This window comes from Bombus pascuorum, chromosome 7 (genome assembly GCF_905332965.1).
Source record: "Bombus pascuorum chromosome 7, iyBomPasc1.1, whole genome shotgun sequence".
Classification (NCBI taxonomy): domain Eukaryota; kingdom Metazoa; phylum Arthropoda; class Insecta; order Hymenoptera; family Apidae; genus Bombus; species Bombus pascuorum.
The window spans coordinates 13,169,671-13,188,811 of record NC_083494.1 but is presented as its reverse complement, the minus strand read 5'-3'; the positions used below and the strand labels follow the sequence as shown (position 1 = coordinate 13,188,811).

Sequence of the window (19,141 nt, the reverse complement as noted above, 5' to 3'; positions counted from 1 at the left end):
GCATGAGAGGATTATAGGGGCAGATTGCGACAGGGTATAGTTTTTGGTTATGGAAAAGGGATTTTATGATTTAGTATGTAAAGCACGTATAGTGACATCGTACATATTAATAACTACTACAAAGGAATTTCTCAGAAATAATAAGTGAATGATCACAAATCTACAGCTATTATCAAATCACCCTCCGATGCACCCTTACGTCCACGTCACAGTAATTGCCGCGGAATGAACGAGGCTATTAACATGTAAACTGGCCTTGAAACTCAGAAATTGTTCCAGAAACATCGCTACTCACCCTCGCTGTCCAGTCACGCGTAATTAATTAATCGATTTACACGCCACGCGACATGCAACACTTTGACACGTCATCGTTCTGATCTTTGCAGAGATATTTCACAAAGATCATAAAAATGTATTATAGTATTGTACCGTTAACGGGATGTTAAAATATTTTATACGAGAAATATGATGTTCTCATAGACGTTTTCTATAATAAATGTTGGATTTCTGTCGTGAGACACTATCTACAATTATAGCGATTACGAAAAACATTGATACCGAATGGTTATTTTTATTTTTATTGTTTTATCGCGTTCACTATTATTTTCCAACGAACCGTTTCTTTTATCAGTTTCTACATTCCATTTTCGTAGTATCAAATTTTCGTAATCACACGACACTATTCCTAATTGACACGAGTTTTAATATACTTGAAACTATGTAAATGTCATAATAAATACAACGATAAACCGAGTTATCGCGGTTATTAAATAATACGTTATTCGAGATTTCGGCAATTTTCTAGTATTCTAGGCTCGCCTCGTCTTTCGCAACTGTCCTAGTATTTATCAATAGATGTGTATATATATAGAACGAAAAAAGGCACGTGGCAGTTTTCAGACGTTGAGTGCGCGAGCACGTTCGAGTGTTAGTATTAGACATCACGAGCACACACGCGCGCGTAATTTCCAGCAGACGTTTCTCGGCTTGCCGGAGATAACGCTAACGAGGCCCAGATAATAACGTCGGCAGTCTAGACAGTTAATTACAAGAAGTCCTTTGGAACAACGCGCATTCGCGCGCTTTCAGTCTCGCCGCGCGCGTACTCCTTCGCGTGGCGGTTTCGAGCTTCGCGAGACCATTTTACGGGGGTGGCTCCTCGACGATTAACCAACTCGAGAACGGTCGAAGGATTACAGAGAAAATCGCTTTGCGGACGATCCTGTACGATGTACGTCGTAGACTCGGGATTCTCTTGAAAAATGAGGCTCACGGAATGGCTAGCCTTGATATTCGCTCTGAACGAGGAAGAACTTTCAATCGGGATGAAAGTGTGGATGAAGATCTTCCCAACCGTGTTATTCCGGATTTTTAGGCTTGTTCATACGTAAAGAGGGAAGTTAAGCTTTACGCTGTCATGTTTCACTGCATTCGTTAAAGTTGTTATAAACGTTTAGCGTTGCTTTTCAATTCGCCACGTGCTTTGCTAAAACTATCTTTCTTTATCGTTGGTTGAACTTTCGAACGTTCGCGGGGAGACGCGATCTCGAAGAAACACGCAAACGGGAGTCGTAAATTCCCGTTACGATTTGACCAATCGATGCCACGATTCGATCGATCCCTTATTTCTTTCGAGGTAATAAGGTTGAGTGAGTATAACGCTGATATTAACAGGTTATAATGTACATTTTAAAGATCCGACAACTTCAATGTGATACAATGTTATGTATGGAATGTCAAACTACTCCTTTCGTGTTGGCGAATGTGTTGAAGTATCTTCGACTTGGTGAATGTGATGACTTCACTTCTTCTGTTCCTCGTACTGTGTTTTAACTCGCACCGGTGTTAACTGACTGATGAGATTTGACTGTTCTGTAGGCCAGAGAGCAAGTGAAGTTCGTTCTTGTGTTATCACGGAGGAAAGCTCGGGATGGGTGTGTTTGTTTTATGAAGAAAGCGGATTCTCATACTTTTCGTTAGGAAAGCGAGGGTAACGATCCGCGATGCCCATTGGTTATGACCCACGTTTATGAATGAAGATAGGAGGAGGAAGCCTCCTACCAACGTGGCTCATGGATGAGCTTGTTCATGGAGAAAACCAGCTTTTCCGTTAGATAATTACCCGCCTTCTCCGTGATTTTTAAGAACGTACAATAAACCCAAGGATCGTTCTAAGGACCAGCCATAAACCGAAAATGCTTGCAGACTATGACGGTCAGACTATGAAGGATGTCGCACGGACCATCTCACGCGACGTAACATTGGTACATGGTAATCATGTGTGTGTGTTACTGTATGAAAAATGGAATATATATGATGCAATGTATATAATATATAATATAAAAAAGTATGTGAATTTGTTATTTATCGACTATTGACACTTTTACGAATGGGTATGTGGGGTAGGTTTGTTTCGTTCCTTTTCTTTAGAGCCAGTAAGGCACATAAACGTAAGATAGATACTTTTTGTGAAGATCTTCGAAAATTCAAGACTATTAATGAAATAAAAAAAACTTTTCCACAATTACATGATTAAATCATTAAATCAGTTTCTTGAAAAAATTACGTTTTTAATTGCAACATTTTTCCTGTAGCTTCATCCTTAATAAATCACAGAAATAGTTTGTCATAAAACCATGTAAATCGATCATGCTTACCCAATACATGATATTTTGCATAATCTAGCAATTATCGATTGATTACTAACTATTATGGATATATAAATGACTTTCCTGCAGTCGAATAACAAGTTTCTTAGAACGACCATTGTATTATCGTTTCTGACGTCCACGACAAATGATGACAAATTATTATCAATGTAAGTACTGACAAATCCGACGGCTGGCATTATACACAGGTTTATTATTATCGGTGTCAGTCGACCAAAGCTGATGTCGATATATTCCAGTCCTCACCTGTCCTCTAGACATTGTTTCATTTTTAAATCTTCTGCTTTCATTTTCCCTTTTTTCTTACCTTTCTCTTTGTATTATACGGAAGATGTGTAATTGATACGTTGAGAACACAGAACTTGGAAACAATCGACGCCTTATCATCCTCAGCTATTATTTGCAGATCGAGAGCAGGCTGCGCGGAAGATACGATGTTATCGTCTGACGCTTTCTTTCGTTTTGTTTATGGGGTCGCGAGATCGAACCCATCGGCCTAGATTTACTCGAGGAAAGGTTCCGTGGAAAACAAAAATCACTAGAATGTCACTTATCGTTGGTACCTTTTTATACTGTACGCAATATGTACATTTATTTCCTTATTATGATCTTTGAATCTTCTCTTAACACAATTTCTTACCAAGATACGTGTACAGTTCTGGCGGATCATTTAAAAACCTTCCGATTAGCGAATCTTCTCAAATCTTAGTAAAATATTTAACGAGGACGTTTTTAAAAATCCGACGAATCTTGTGTGGAAATCTTACCAAACTAATATTTGGCAAAAGTGTGTAGAAAGTTTGGTGGATCCTGTATCCAAATCTTACGACAACATTTATTGGAAATATTTAACAAATTCAGCGAGTCTTCTATTCAAACTTCAGCAGTATATTTTTATATACAAAATTCAACAGAGCGAGAAGAATTTCAAGTCTTCTTAAAATACATTTACAACACAATTCCTCGGCAGAGTACAGAATCTTCTATTCTATTTACGTAAAAGGATTCGACGCGTAATCGCTTGTAACCCAGTTAACCCTATCCTTTATTCTACGACCCAACAAACTCGTCTGTCTGCTTACCACCATCCAACATGTAAAAGCACCATATACTCTTGTCCATTTCTAATTTCATTACGAAATCCCTATGTAGAATAACTAACACTAATTTCCATTCCGTTGGGTCATAGAAATCCCTTCTCTTGCCACGTGAGCGCTCTATCGCTATTATTAGTGTCATGCAAGCCGGACATAAGCTTATAAATGCGTCGGATGAAATATAAATGCGGAAACGCTACTTATTTCGTGCAACCACGTCGCGTCACGCAACTTTACGGTTGCTATCAGCACGTTGCTCGACGCTATACTGCGCTGTGTCGCGATTTATTGGTCAAGATGGCCAACGTCGATCCTCGGCTAAGTCTCCAGCTCCTCGACCGCGAAAGAATGATTAAAAGGATGATTGTAGCAGAATCAAGGATGATTAACGGTACCTATGGTCGATACGAAATGAAGAAAATCTGATTTTTCTTTTTCTAAATGTAGATCTCTTGTTATTTTGGTTGTGAGCTTTTGATCGAGTAACATGAACGAATGAAAGAATATTTTAGTTCCCTTTTGGTGAGAATATTAAGCGCCAGGTATTTAATGATAGGTATTTAATTATTTTTTATTAAATACAGTAGAGCCTCTTGTATCTAAATTAAGAGGATGACAGAAATTTTGGGATAACAGAACAATCACTTTTTTTCATATTAAGTTTTATCTATTTAAACGGAGATCAAGCAAGTTAACAATGTATTGCAATATTTAAGCGTTTCATAAATTTTCGTTTGGATGAGTTGTCTATATTTGTTAATACCAGTAACTTTACATTCTTACGTTCTTTTTTGCCTCAAATCGTCCAAATCTTTTCCCAAATCCTTTGACACGAGTGGGTATGTCCTCATTATTTTCGTTCGCTGTTTCAGTTTGTATAAAATTTATGTCCAGAAAATCTCCGCCACCTATAAATGAAACACTTATCTACCACGAAATTAAATATTTTAAAATTATTTCATTATATATCATTTTAAAAAAACCCAGCTAGTGTTTTATTAAATAAGGAAGAGATTTGACAGACATGTATCTATATTTGTACGTTTCACATGTAGTGTGGTGTTAAATATTTTAATATTTAAAAGAATTCTGAATTTTCAAATGTCTATTCTTTCAGACGATATTTTATTGAAATTTATTTAATACGTATAAGTAATGTAGCTGATCAAGTTCTTTAGATAGAATAGGATTCGCTTATTCTTGGGAAGACGTAGCTCAGGGAAGTAGAAAAGGATGTTTATGGCCAGACACAGAGTAGATGTTCAACTTAACTTGATCTGTATTTCTCAGGCGCTTACGTAATAATGAATACATTATTCTATTTTATTATGACGTCATTGTTTTGTCGTTAAGCAACTAATTTTCTATTTATCCAATTAGAACGTAACGTCAACTATGAACATTAGTAATTATAAGGAGAGAAAAATTCTAATGTTGTGTATGGTTAAGTAATAGATTTCAAAAGTGAAAATATTACTTAAAATTTAAATAGTTAATTTAATTAAAAATTATATAGGATAAGATAGGAAAAACGATTAATTTACTTCAATAATTTATCTTTCTAAGCATTTACCTTTTTAATCGACTACTGCACGGTCAACCATGCAAATGTTAATCAGTATAGCATCCGGTGATGCCGATTCGTAATTAAACAGTCTACAAAAATGAATAAAAACTGTCAGTCTGTTCAATATCTATCTGACTCGTGTAGGATGTTGTGTCTTCTTAGTTTTGTGATTATTAAGCTATTTAGAATTCACAGCATTCATCGATAGTGTAGAAAGTGTCGCAATGTCTGATTGTCAATAATTCCAACTCGCAATTACGATAAGTCGATAGTAATTATCCGGCGCAGACTATCTGAAACCATCGATCGTTCATTTTCTTTAAATGTTCCTTTTATAACGATATTCGGTACTTCGTTTCAACAATTCTCCTTATTTGTCCTTTTCACATAAGAATCCATCGAACGAGAGTTTCATATTTTTAGAATATTATATAATATATGTATGATTAATATTATTATAGTTATATATAAAAGTTATTTTTTTTATAAATACAAAATGAATATAAGAATATAATCGCAAAAATAAATCATCCCTTAATCGTATGACGACGATCAAGAAAACATTAATTTCTATTTTTTTTTCTATCATACGTCTGACAAACATTGTCAGACCATATGTCCATATTTTTCATTACATTCTTTTTATATGGAGATTCGCTTTTATTATAATATTAATTTATATTATATTTATATTATATTTAATTATAATATTAATCGCTTTACGCTTTTATTATAATATTAAGATGTTTCAATTTGTAAATTTCTTTATTACTATCATCTGGCTCTTGATCTACAAAAGTTGTGGATCTTAGTAACCTTTCTAACTATAAATCGCTTCTCTTTCTCATTTTTAATTACTGCTTTATAGGATTTTTCCTGGCGTGGTTGGTATGTGTGGAATGTCATTTTATTTTGGTGTAGAAGATGGATTAACTTCCGGTAGGCGTCTGATGTATTTGTATTTATTTTGATAGCGTCCACCGCTGTTGCTTCACTTGTTTTACTCACTCAGACGAAATCTTTCGTGAGAACAGTTTTGATGTTGTCCAGCATGAGTCGGTAATTGCCTATATCTTCCATTCATATCAGACACGATTTTTTAATTATACTTGATGTTTATGTTAATTTTAATTTCCTGCGTCCACTCGTCTTGATACAACAGTGAAAATCTATTGAAATTTTCTACACTATTATCATTCTCTCCACTTTGTACGAATTGCTTCTTCCCCTGGCGGGACTTCTATTTGTTCTGTATCTCTGTTGCTTTTACTTTTATGGGATTTTATCTGTTGCCACATTATTTCTGGAAGAGTAAAATCCACGTTCATTTGTTGTTACCCTGCCACGACTATATGTTAGCGAATCCTTTTGTACAAATTTTGGAATACTTTATCTCTGAGAAATGTAAAATACGCCATCTAACAATACACGCAATATCGAAACGAAACATTAAACAATATAACATCTGTTGCAATGTAATTTTTATTTCGTGTCGTCTGGATCCAAGAAGAATTTAAGAGAAATCAACGATTGCAACGTGGTATCTGTGACAATTATTCGATGGAGGTCCCACATTTCTCAGATATCGCGCGAAGATTTGCTTTGCAGAGTCTAAGATTTACGGAAGCAGAATTAACGATTATTTCTGACCCCTACATAAATTGCTTAACGTGGATAATGTGAGGACATCGTCGTGATTATCTGACTTTAAATATCTATCAAAATGATGTAATAAACATTGCCGAAATTCCATTTCAAATCTCTTAATCTCGTTTCGAGACAGACTGCAGACAGACTGGTGAAATTGGCAATAAAACGTTTCATTGGACGCGATCGAAAAGTTGAATCGCGTAAATTTGCGCTCAGCTTCCTTATTAAACTCGTTATTGCTGTTTCAGGAATATGACTTGACGATATGAGTTCGAAATTTTATTCTAAACATTTTTATGTGTACGAGAATTAAAATCGTCGCATATCTTGTACAATACTAATGACTTACTTCAAAAAATCTTCTTCTATAGTATCTGCTATTTTAAATATAATTGTGATACTAATTTTCAATCTTATGGTCTTTAGTAACGTAATAAAATTTAAATAATATTTAATATAGTAAGAATAATGATCGAATTAATAATAATATATTAATCAAAATTTTACTGAGTAGAATAAATTCTACACGTATCGTTTCTTGAAAACAATCTTTCATCGAGCATTTAGACAGTGTTTCTACTTTAAAAAGTCCATCATTTTAATTACTCGTACCTTTCCAATCAATCTTACTTATCTCATCGAAATGAAACGAGTTTCATTTGAAAATTTACTCAAATTTCGGGTCGTTCGTACGATCGAATCCTGGAACCGAATCACGAGAGCATGTACAACGTGCATTGTCAGTGTAGAAGTATTCGCGCTTGAGCGCAGAATCGCTTGGATTCTTGGCGCGGTCGCGCTTGTTTGGCCTTAAGGTCGTCCCGATAACGAGTCGCTTACGTCAGTCGAGAAACAGGCGACACGTTTCTCGTCCCGGCCCCCGTTCTTCTGGCGCTGTCTGGTTCCTCTTAGGTTCCATCTGTCTACCTAATCATCCTCTATCATCCGACCCTGTTTTTCTCGTCTGCATACACGTGCACCGCTAACTATATAAGTAGCTATAAAGACATTTTTATTAAGCATTTGTTGGCGAACATTAGAAATTTTATTATATTTATTTAGTATTTCATACGTAAGTCGTTGGAAACTTGTTAAGAAATTCCAGTGAATTTTAATTTATACGTTCGTTCATTTTTTACGGACAATGAATATATTACATATACTACAAATAATAAATATTCAGTACAAATTGAATGCTTTCCACCTATATCTTTTAGAACACGTTTATTTAGATTTACTTTTTATAAAAGCAATCGAATTTCCATAAAAATAGGGAAAAGCGTTGAAAATTCAGCTAGAAATTTTATGTTCTACGCTATAGGTATCTTAAAGAAAGTCGATCAGAATATCACTGAGCTCTCTAAACTGGCGAGATGCTGCGAACTCACGTTCGTTCGTCGCGACATCAGAACGGAACCGATCGTCCGTCTGCTGGCCTTGGGCGATAACGATAATTGGCAGAGGCCGATTACGCGACGACCGGGCTGAATAACGTGGATAGTCTAGCCGGCACGTCGCGCTAGATCGCAGACACTTGGCCCAATCGAGATTAATAGACCCATTTGCACCGGTTCCAGCAAACGTTCGTGTTCGTGTTTCCTCATTGGATCCAGTGATCACGTGTGGACCATGTTGGTGGTCCTTGAGGGATCGACACGAGCCCATCGAGAGTGCTGATTTCGTAATGCTGGTGCGCACCACGATCCAGAAACAGGGATTATTAGGGAGGATCAGGAATAAGTGGGTGTCCGAGGGTTTCATCTTCGCTCGATGATGGACGTTTTTCATGTTCCTGAACACATAGTAACTTTGTGGATAGTTAGTTTGTTGGAATATATTAAATTAAGGGACAGTAGCGAAGATGATTGCGTTGTTTAGGTTGATTATGGTGATTAGGAGAAGGAATGAGAGGTTATAGGGGAGAAGAAGTATCATCTATTTGCATATTTACATCTTGTATTATCATTTAATTCAACGCTAGGAATAGGGCAGCTTCGTACAATTTTCCTCTTTATTTTATCTACTTTTCTTTATTTTAATTAAGAAAATATCCAGTCTGACGCGTTTGCGCGAAGATCTAATAACTTTGGATATTCAGAAAATGAAACGATAGAGATAAAAACGACAAACGTCAGCCTGAGAATCAATAATCTAAGTGAAAATTTGAAATAAATATAAGTTATCCGTGATCTTTGAAAGAATTTATTTATCTCATTCGTTGGTTGATTAAATTATAATTTCGGGCGAGACACGCGAAATATGAAAATTCCAAAATACGCGAGACATGAAAATACGTGGATCGCAGCAGAATCAAAGCTGATCGAAATGAAATTCGTCACAGAGAAATATTGACGTGATTCGTCGTTAATAACACAAAGTGCATGCTCTCGGTGCATTAAAGAGAAGATGATTAATATGAAACTACATGTTTTTCTGTTGTAATTTGTTTTTCCCTCGTTGGCCACTTGATGTTATCATTTCTGGAATATTCAACAAGCTGAGGATGCGATTACTATAAACAAGAAGAGAATGAGAGTACCATAAAAAACGATATGTAGATGCGTGACCTCGAAGAGAAACCGATAGCGATATTTATGAGCATCGACGAAGTGACAAGTTTGTAGGTTTTAATGAGAATGATAATGTACCAGCTTCGAGGGAGCAACGATATTGGCATTGATCAATTCTAATGCGCGAATATTCCAGAAATACGTGTGTATATTAATATCCTTTGATTTCGGAGAAAGTAGTAATATCAGCGCTTTGTTCGTCGTTGATAACGAACGAAATCGATATTGATGGATGGCAGTGCCCATTCAAGTGTAATTTCAATGCGTATTAATAGCTCATTTGTGCCGGTGATTATAAAAGTGGCCTAAGTCAAGAATCTAAAAAGATAAGTTTATCACTTATTCCGCGTTGCGTTTATTTATGTTACAATAATTCGTGCCCATCTTTGCAAAATAATAGAAATTGAATTTCCATCGAGTTGATCGTTGCGTCGTTAAACAAAATTCATTTCACGTGTCAAACGTTGAAATAGCTTTAGATTTAGGCCATTCTCATAATCAGCGACAGCACATTTGACGCGAGCAAACGTGCTTCCAGCATCTTGGGTTAATGTAACAAATATTCCTACCCTCCTCGTTCGTAATCTTCTGCGAGATGCTTAAGCGAAGTAAAGTAGGCTATTTTTCACAGAAATAATAGTCGCAACGAACAATTCATAAATTTCCAATTTTACAATTTTGCAGATTCCTTTAGAAATTTTTGGCTATGTGAATGATCTTTTGGTAAAATATATGTACGAATGATGTATTGTTCATGTATTTGTTCATTTTGTCGTGGAAGAGATATAACAATAGAACACACGTAAGTAGAAAAGAGGAAAAATTATCCTACGCTAAAATACCTTATGCGCTATATTTTCAAATCATAAAAGATATAACTTAGAAAAAAAACGAAGCTGGCACCCCGCTGGGGGTAGCCGCCCACATGCTATATTATTTTTTATTTATATTTTTTTTTCTTCACCAACAAGATATAACACTTTACCAAATGTCCGCAAGGACAAATTGTAAAATAACCAAAATAAAATAAATAAAAAAAAAAAAAAAAATATTTTCAAATCGTTCTTGCACTCAACGATGCGATATTATTTTCAAAATTCAACCCTCGAAACTGCATCGATCCCCTATAATCCATAACTACGTTAATGCAAAATTTCCCGTGAAGATTCATATTTCCTGAATACGTACGCTTGAAAGAATAGAATCTAGACTAGAAATTCATTTTACGTATTAAAGTACCGGTATGAAAAGTACTATAGCTTGGGTACTTTATATATTTTCGTGTATTCGAAACTCGTTATAGGCATTTTTGTGTCTTCAAATTTGCTATAAATGCGTAAAAAGCCGCAGTCTATTTATAACTTCGTATGCGGCAGGATCGATGCTCGTAACCGCACCGGTGGCGCGGCGCAGCGCGTAATGATTTCATTTTACTCGGGCGAGCTTCCGCTCGAACGAGATCAAGGATTCAGAATTCAGCGTGTCGACGTCGACAGGCAGCGAATGGTGGAGGCGAAACTAACGGTGTAAAACGGTCTGCGAAGAACGAGGATTCACTTTCGTTTCCTCGCCGACAGTCCGCGGCCACACGAAGCAGTTCCGCTTGTCTAACGGTGTTTCTTTTTTAACGGGAGGCCTTGAAAGACCTAGGACAAGCAACGATAATCGAGTTTTCGGTTGCGCAAGCCGTTTCTTTTCCACGCTTCACAGCGATCACGTAGCTAGAAAGAGCGTCGACCCTAAAGAGCCAGTCAGCTCTCGTGACTGCTTGTTCTCCGGTGTCATAAACCTGGCCTGATGCCTGTCGATCTTAATCTGCTGCAGCCAAGGAAGAGAGAGCGGTTTTCTCGCAATTCTATAGGAATAGGGAGAACGCGTCGCGTCGATCGAACATCGTTTGCTTCTCTCGATTTTCTATTCTGAATGTGGTCGTACATTAGAATAACGCTGTCCAGACCAGTTCTTTCATCGTGGAATTTTTATTCCTTTCGGACTTTAAGAACTTTGAAACGTTTTTCTTCTATGCATTCTTGTACGGATAAATAATTGAGGAATTTTTCCTCGCAGAATAATATTTGATTTTGTTCTTTTCGTTTTACACATTACGTAGTTAGGAGCAAGGATTTCTTTCCCCGAGGGAATTTTTATCTTAACGTGGAATTTAAAATAAGTTAGACGGTAGAAACATAGATCGTTAGATATTGCTACTGTTAACTGTAGACGTCTGCATAGAGAAACTGTCTGGATGATACTTTCTACAGATATAATAGTTAATTTGCTATCTGCACTAATGAATTGTAAAGAATATTCGAGCTTGAGAAAAAAGCAGAAAGAGGGAGAGTAAATTTTAGTGCGCTGCAGCTTACAGATAGTTGATAGATAAATTAGTGAAAACATTTACATACATATTTATTCGATGTTCCAAATTATTCATATTAAGCTTTTCAGGGACAACTCTATTGATACAAGAAAAAGATAAACTTCTCTCGTCCTTAAAAATAATACAAATAAATAAATACAAAATATATATCTATACGAGATATGTGATAGAAAATACATTAAAATATCTGAATATAGGAATATATGATTCTAAAAAATACAGAAAATCTATTTTTCTTCTGTTTTAACATGCATATACTCAACGTTTGCTCTGAAATTTGAACGAAATTCGGATTACTATGATCGCTTTATCACGCTCGTATATTTCACACTTATCTGTCTCGTGACATTTCATTATTTTCTGGGATGAATTCTAATTTCTCGATAAACAAAATTTTTCTACGATGCCATTTCTGCACCAAGGCTTATCCTAGTTACCGAGGCCGGTGCAACTGGTGCATCGTATCGTCGGTGCATTGCCCTCGTGACGCGAATATGCTCCTCGATCGATTTGCCTCGACCACGGCTCGAATCGTTCCTTCTAGCTTGGAAATTCTCGATGTTGTACAGTCGAGATGCTATAAAGTGACGTCTTAAAATGTCAGTAACTTTATTTTCACGCAGTGAAAATCCACCATTCCTTTCCGATCTTTCTCTTCTCTTCTTTTATTCAATACTTGAACGTTCGTTCCACGTTTCCTCTTTCCCTTTAATTTTAAATTTCGTCGAGCGTCTCCAAGAATTTGTATATCGCGTGCAAGGTGAAGATAATAGGACGTTTATTTTGAAGAATGTAAATTTAACGATATGGGAAACAGTGTGAAGATATTCTTGCCATACTTGAACTTTCAAAGTATTCGATTACCAAGGACATTAACCCTTTCACTGTAAGGCATGCGCCGTGTATGGAAGACTTTTCACGCTCTGAAAGTATCATCTCTGTGTTGGCTGGATAAAAAATTAGATTCTTGGTATCTTTAGAGAGCAATGACAGCTTGGATTTTAATACTACGGGTGGAATCTGTAAAACGAGTGTGGTAAGATTTTTTAAATAATACAATAACAGAGGAAGGAAGACGAGGTCAGTTAAATCATACTTAATATAAAGAACATACTTTCGAACAAAATCTTCCATCTCCAATATGAATATCCACAATTTATGTCCACGCTTATCGTTTATTATAAATTGTAATGTTTCTGTTTTATAACCATAATAAGCCTTTTCGATTTCTTTTTCATCTATCAATGTTAACGTATACGAGACTGATTTCTGAGAACTGGATTATTAAAACATCTTATGGAGCATCTTATAAAAAGGAAGCGCGATATACTCGTCACGTACGCTCTTCAACAACCTTTTTTTAATAACTATAATCTTCATATCTAATTTCGAACACGTCAATTCGATAACAGATAAACACTATCGTCTTAGCCTGTTGATGTAAATTCTCCTCCGAAGTGTAGTCGTTTTCCAGTTCTTCACCGGTTTACCGCTCATCCGAAATTTGTTAATTCGTTTGCAAAAAGAGAAAAATCTCGCACGATTATTTCTAGACTAAAGGATAGTCCGTTTAAGAGATCATTTAATTAACAGTTTAAAGGAACTGAAACGATGCTAACAACAGAAATTACATATCGGAAAATAAATTCTCTCGCCACGTTCATTTCGTTACCTCTTAACGTACTTGGCATAAAGTTTCCTTCAACTTGACGTACACGCGAAGACGATGTGAAAATCTCCTCGAACAGTGTCTTTTAGAAGGTCAAAAATCATCTTGTACGTTCTTAAATTTAAGTTTCTTCCAACTAAATAGATCAACCACGTGTAAGGTGCAACAATTATAATTCGGTGTCTTTACATCGAATGCGTTTTAAGTTTAGCTGTTTCTTCGATATTTTGAGGTTTTCAATTCCCAAAATCTTATTACCTACGAAACGTATCTATCTATGAATATAAATTGCCATGACAGACGACATTGATTAATTAAAAGCATCTATAATCGACAGCTGCCAAAACCTATATCCGTTGGACATGGCACAGAATACACACAGCTGATTTATATGCCTGGTACATCCATCATTCTCTAATTTGTCAAAATTGCTTGTCGACGCGGATCAATCAGAGACGTTAATAAAGACACCTGTTAAACCTACGTTAAACACTATAAAAAAGACATCGAGTTATTCTAACTTCTACGCGTAATATCCATCATTATTCTAATTTGCCAGCCATTCGCACGATATCTTTTCAATCTCATACCCACGCAAAAGGAATTTCCAAAGCAATTTTCGCGATTGTAAAATCGAGATTTCTCATTATCACATCTGCAAGAATGTTCGAACATCTGTCAACAGTTTCACGAATAATTCGTTCGACGAACGACGAACGAAGATTTTTCCCAACGAGGAGGGTGAAAGTCGGATTTCCAGGTAACTTCGTTTCGATCTTGCGACCTATCCCGTGGACATTGTGCTCGTCTTTGTTATACGAAGCCATTGTGCGCGATCAATACGAGTTCTGCGAAGCACAGGCCACTGTGAGCCGCTAGCATCCCCCGGTGCTTGTTACCGACGCGACGTCGCGCCGTTACGAGTTACGTCGCGACGGCAGCAGCTTTCCCTTTCGACGGCCTCCGTGGAAATGGAGAACCCCTTTAAAAGCTTTAACGCGAGTCCCGCCACGTTTTATTCGCATCGAGGAATATTCCTTCGCCGATTCCCAACGCGATGAATTCTCCTTTGTCGTTCTCCCGTGACGAGGATTGGCATCGCGCGGGTAGAGATCGATGGCGATGCTTGGACGCGGATTTCTGGCGTTTGCTTACGATTAGACTGCGGATTTTTATGTATTTGTACAAAATTTGAAAAGGTTAAATTGCACAAAATTCGTCCAGAATATGAAAATATAAAATATCCAAATATATAGGGTACATACAAATATAATGGTGTTTTTCTACGGTGTTTGATAGGAAAAACAACCATCTAGCTTTCTGATTCTATATTTTTAATCGTATTATTAAAAATATGAATTTGTATAAAAATCCGCAGTGTTGTTGCTACGATTAGACTGTAGATTTTGATATTTCAAAGTACAAAAATATATAAAGTACACGCCATATGTAGAGGTATATAAAATATGCAAAGTATTTGTTATAATATTTAATAAGACTGTTGAGTAAATGAAAGAAATCTCTCTCTGGGTTTTATTCCCTTAACTGTTTTCGCAAAAATACGTATTTGCATAAACATCCATACTTTACAATTGCACGAACATATCTTTTAGCGGATCTCCTTTCCCTGAATATTTAAACTTGTGGTTTAAGAATTCATTCGAACCTTATGACCAAATAAGGAAGGTGACACGAGAAGATTCATATTCTGATGACCAGAAGCGAAGGAACGAAAGTTGAAAGAATCTTTTCTACGACAAACACTCAATTTGAATATTTCATACATACACGTGTACATTTAATTGGTACATCTTTATGAACATCTTTTACGTTCCACTTACAGTAAACTTTTACTACGAGTAAATAGATGAATCACTATAGATCACAGAGTTGGAAATTCCGTCGATGTAGAAACATTCGATACAAATTGAAGTTTCATGCGACATGCTTTATAGCGACCCCAAGAGTATGTGTCAAAGTGGCGTATTCCTTGCGTTATGTACCCTTGAGGATCGTGTACGTACAGCTTCGAGGCTCCGTAGTTCGTAAAATTTCAAGTATAACTCGGCCACCGTAACATACATTTTATAAGAGACACGTGCAACTTTTATAGATCGAGGTTTAATCTCTCTGATTAATCATCTCGCTTTTCCACATATACTATTTTCGTAATATCACGAGTACCTATCTCATCTTATCTATAACAGAATTCCCTTAACCTCTAGACAGCTGGTTTCGTATCGTCTACTAGATAAAGACAGTCTCTAGTATATTTCAGTTTGATAAATCTCAGTTTGATGACCCACGTCTATGAACATAAGACGTAGAGATAAGAAAAGCTTCATTTCGAGCTAAACCACATAGTTGACCATCGTATTACAAAATATAAAAATTAAATGATACATCTACAGTCACACATGTAGTTGGTTATTCATCAAAAACGTTTGGTAACGTCGTGTAAATTTGTTGCCGTGAAAACGTTCATTCTAGACACTCTGTATCTACGTGTATATGTATTTATCATGACATGTTGTACATAAGTACACCTGGTGTTAAAATACAACGTGCAGGATGATTAATTTTCTACGTTTCGCCATCCTAAGCTCGCAAATAGCCAGTTCTCTGTCGCAATAGGTCGTGTAGCTTAATCTACAATAAAGCCACGATACGCTAGTATTATTAACCGCATTGTTAACCGGAATCAATTTCAACGGCGCCTGATAAGGTTCACAGTTGCGAAGAACAATACAGTCGGACTGATAATCCCGAAATTCCTCGAGAAAATTCGCTGAAGATACATCGTACGCATCCTTCACTTTGAAACTTTGTGCACTGTTTAGACTCGTGTTTCTAAGTCATTTAACGCATAATTTAAACTTATCATCTGTCGATTCCACAAGAAGGTATAGCAAGGGCTATTTATCGTTCAATTTGTATACTTTTGGTCAAATTTACATATTACACGTTGCCAGAAATCGACGAAGTTTTGCAGATTCTTACGAATATGCGGACAACCTATGAATGATTCTGTAAATTAGTTCATTCCTGTAAATTTGTACATTCTATAAATCTGTTCATTCCTATGAACGTAATTAAACAAATAGAAGCTAAACAGAAATTTGTTTCATCAATTAAATACATATTAGGTATAAGATATTACGTATATCGTGGTACGACTACTGTATTTTAAATACTAAATATTAAATTCTAGCAATTAATTCGATGTCTTTACACTGAAACTATCTCGAATTTCGAGACGTCCATCAGCGGTGTACATATAATTAAGCAGGTCGCAATAAGCCTAAGGAACGGCCGTAGAACGAAGCTTCCTGATTTACCGTTAAGTTCGTCAATTGGCATAGAACAGCTTCGACCCGGGAAGTTTCTTGTGGCTATTGCTCGATCAGGTGAAAATAGGAGAAACCTAGGTTTCCCATGTTTCCACCCGCAAGCGACCAGTGGTAGGACGTTCACTACCGAACAAGAGTTTTCCTTTGCGACAACATCGTCACGGGACTTCACTGGATCTACGACATTCGTACAGTCAACATCTCTTTACTGGCTATACGACTACAGTTCAGTCAACATCTCAACACTGGTTCATCGACTACAGAAAGATCAACACATCTCTACACTGATTCTCCAAACCTAAGAACAGTCAACGTCTCTCTACCGGGTCTTCGCTCGTCAATCATTCGTCTAATTCACTTATTCCTTACGCAACGACGTAACTATCTACTGTACAAAATTGTAGGAAATATATATGTCGCATAAAAGATATAACCTAGCAAACACGAAGTTGACACCCCGCTGGGGGTAGCCACCCACATGCTATATTTATTTTTATTTTATTTTTTTTATTACCAATGAGATGTAACACTTTACCAAATGTCCTCCAGGACAAATTGTAAAAAAAAATATATATATATGTCGGGTTGTCATTAGGTTTAGGGGCGTGTGATGAATCTTTCTTTGCATTAGACATTGTTGTTATGCAAGAGCAAAGATATTTATACTAGTACAATTATGATTGTAACAGAATTTGACAAGTAACCGTGGTAATTAGATACTCGGGATGTGAATGCAATGGTCTTAGACTCAATAACGAATCCACTGTCAACGGGACGACGAATGCGATTTCTGCCACAGTCTAAGTCGATCATAAAAGATATAATCTAGCAAACACGAAGATGGCACCCTGCTGGGGGTAGCCACCCACGTGCTATATTTATTTTTATTTTATTTTTTTTACCAATGGGATATAACACTTTACCAAATGTCCTCCAGGAAGGAATCCTTCAGTCGAACTCAACTTACTGATCCACGATTCGGGTGTCACTCGACGTACTTGTTCACTGTACAAGTAGAACTTATCGGAGTGAATTTCAGTCCAAGTGTAACTGTCCTTATATACTCTTCTCCGTACCTCTCTGTACCCCACAGGTCAATCTTTGTTCTTAAGGAGAGCTACTTAATTACTCCATACCTCTGTTAGGTACACGTCCCTTCCGTGACCCGTAATGTCACTTCGAACCCAAGCCCACTGTTATAAATCTCAGGTACTCATACTCAGATTCAGTCATAAATAACTATTTCTCAGTTTTATTATTTAAGTACGGATATAATGGAAAGTCTGGACTAAAGTATCGGGGACCTTCCCAAACATTCCAAAAGAGAGGCCCCGATGTCCTTTCATCTCCGACATATATATTATACCCCGTTAGCCGTAGTGTTACCCACTGAACTATCCTTATTATCCTAACAGAAATAAGAGGATCGATCTGTTCGTGACTTTGATTATTCTAATCGTAACGGGAATTTACGACTCCCGTTGACACGCTTCCTCGCGATCGCGACTGGTCGAACAAACACGTACCGTCGAGAGTTTAAAGTTTTTGATATTCATGAAACGTGACATTTCCAAAAGACATTAATCAATGAAAAGCATCGATAAATGCAATACCATTTGACGAAGCTTATAACATTCTAGGGCAGACATCGAATTAATTTCCAATATTTTAATATCCAACGTTTTGTATGATTAGTGTTCAGTAATATAAATATGCATAGTCTATTTACGAATGCTGGTGTACCTTCTCGTTTCATTTCCTTCCTTCGTTTTACTTTTCTGAGCTCCTGCCATTTTCTATTTCCTCGTTCCTTTCCGCAATCGCGACTACGATCAACGTGTTACGAACTTTTTCTCGGAGCACACGCGTGCGTTATCGAGTCGCGTTATCAGGCCGCGATTAATTCCGCCGTGTCAGGGAATAATTCGTGCAGCGATACGGTGCAGTTTTGATACGACACGGTGTGCAATGCAATCGAAACGTTCTGGCTGCCTGATAACTTCAAGATGGCCGTAGCCTCACGAGAATGAAAATCCTTATTTTTTACTTTTGTTATCATTTCAACAATTTTCAAGAGACACAGCAACGAACCTGGCGATAGTTTAAATTAATAGATCGTTGATGATATACCGTGAAAGAAATTTTACATCGGTTTCCACATTCTTTCGTTTCTTTCCTTTCCAACGTTT

At 36.7% G+C, this 19,141-nt stretch overlaps 1 protein-coding gene and 1 long non-coding RNA gene across 3 annotated transcripts in view; one reads left to right on the top strand and one right to left on the bottom strand.

Annotated features, from left to right (window-relative positions):
- Positions 1 to 19,141, top strand: part of LOC132908715 (probable serine/threonine-protein kinase dyrk2) — a gene marked incomplete at its 5' end in the record, with an annotated part of 181,767 nt that overhangs the window by 143,521 nt on the left and 19,105 nt on the right. The window lies entirely within an intron of this gene.
- On the bottom strand, positions 4,357 to 8,295 carry LOC132908751 (uncharacterized). Of its 2 annotated transcripts, none has more exons than XR_009658412.1 (3): positions 8,204 to 8,295; positions 7,333 to 7,969; positions 4,357 to 4,674 (listed from the first exon to the last, which is right to left on the bottom strand). It is a non-coding gene; the product is annotated as an uncharacterized LOC132908751 (long non-coding RNA). The 2 variants fall into 2 exon arrangements; XR_009658411.1 differs by lacking the exon at positions 4,357 to 4,674 and adding an exon at positions 6,497 to 6,636.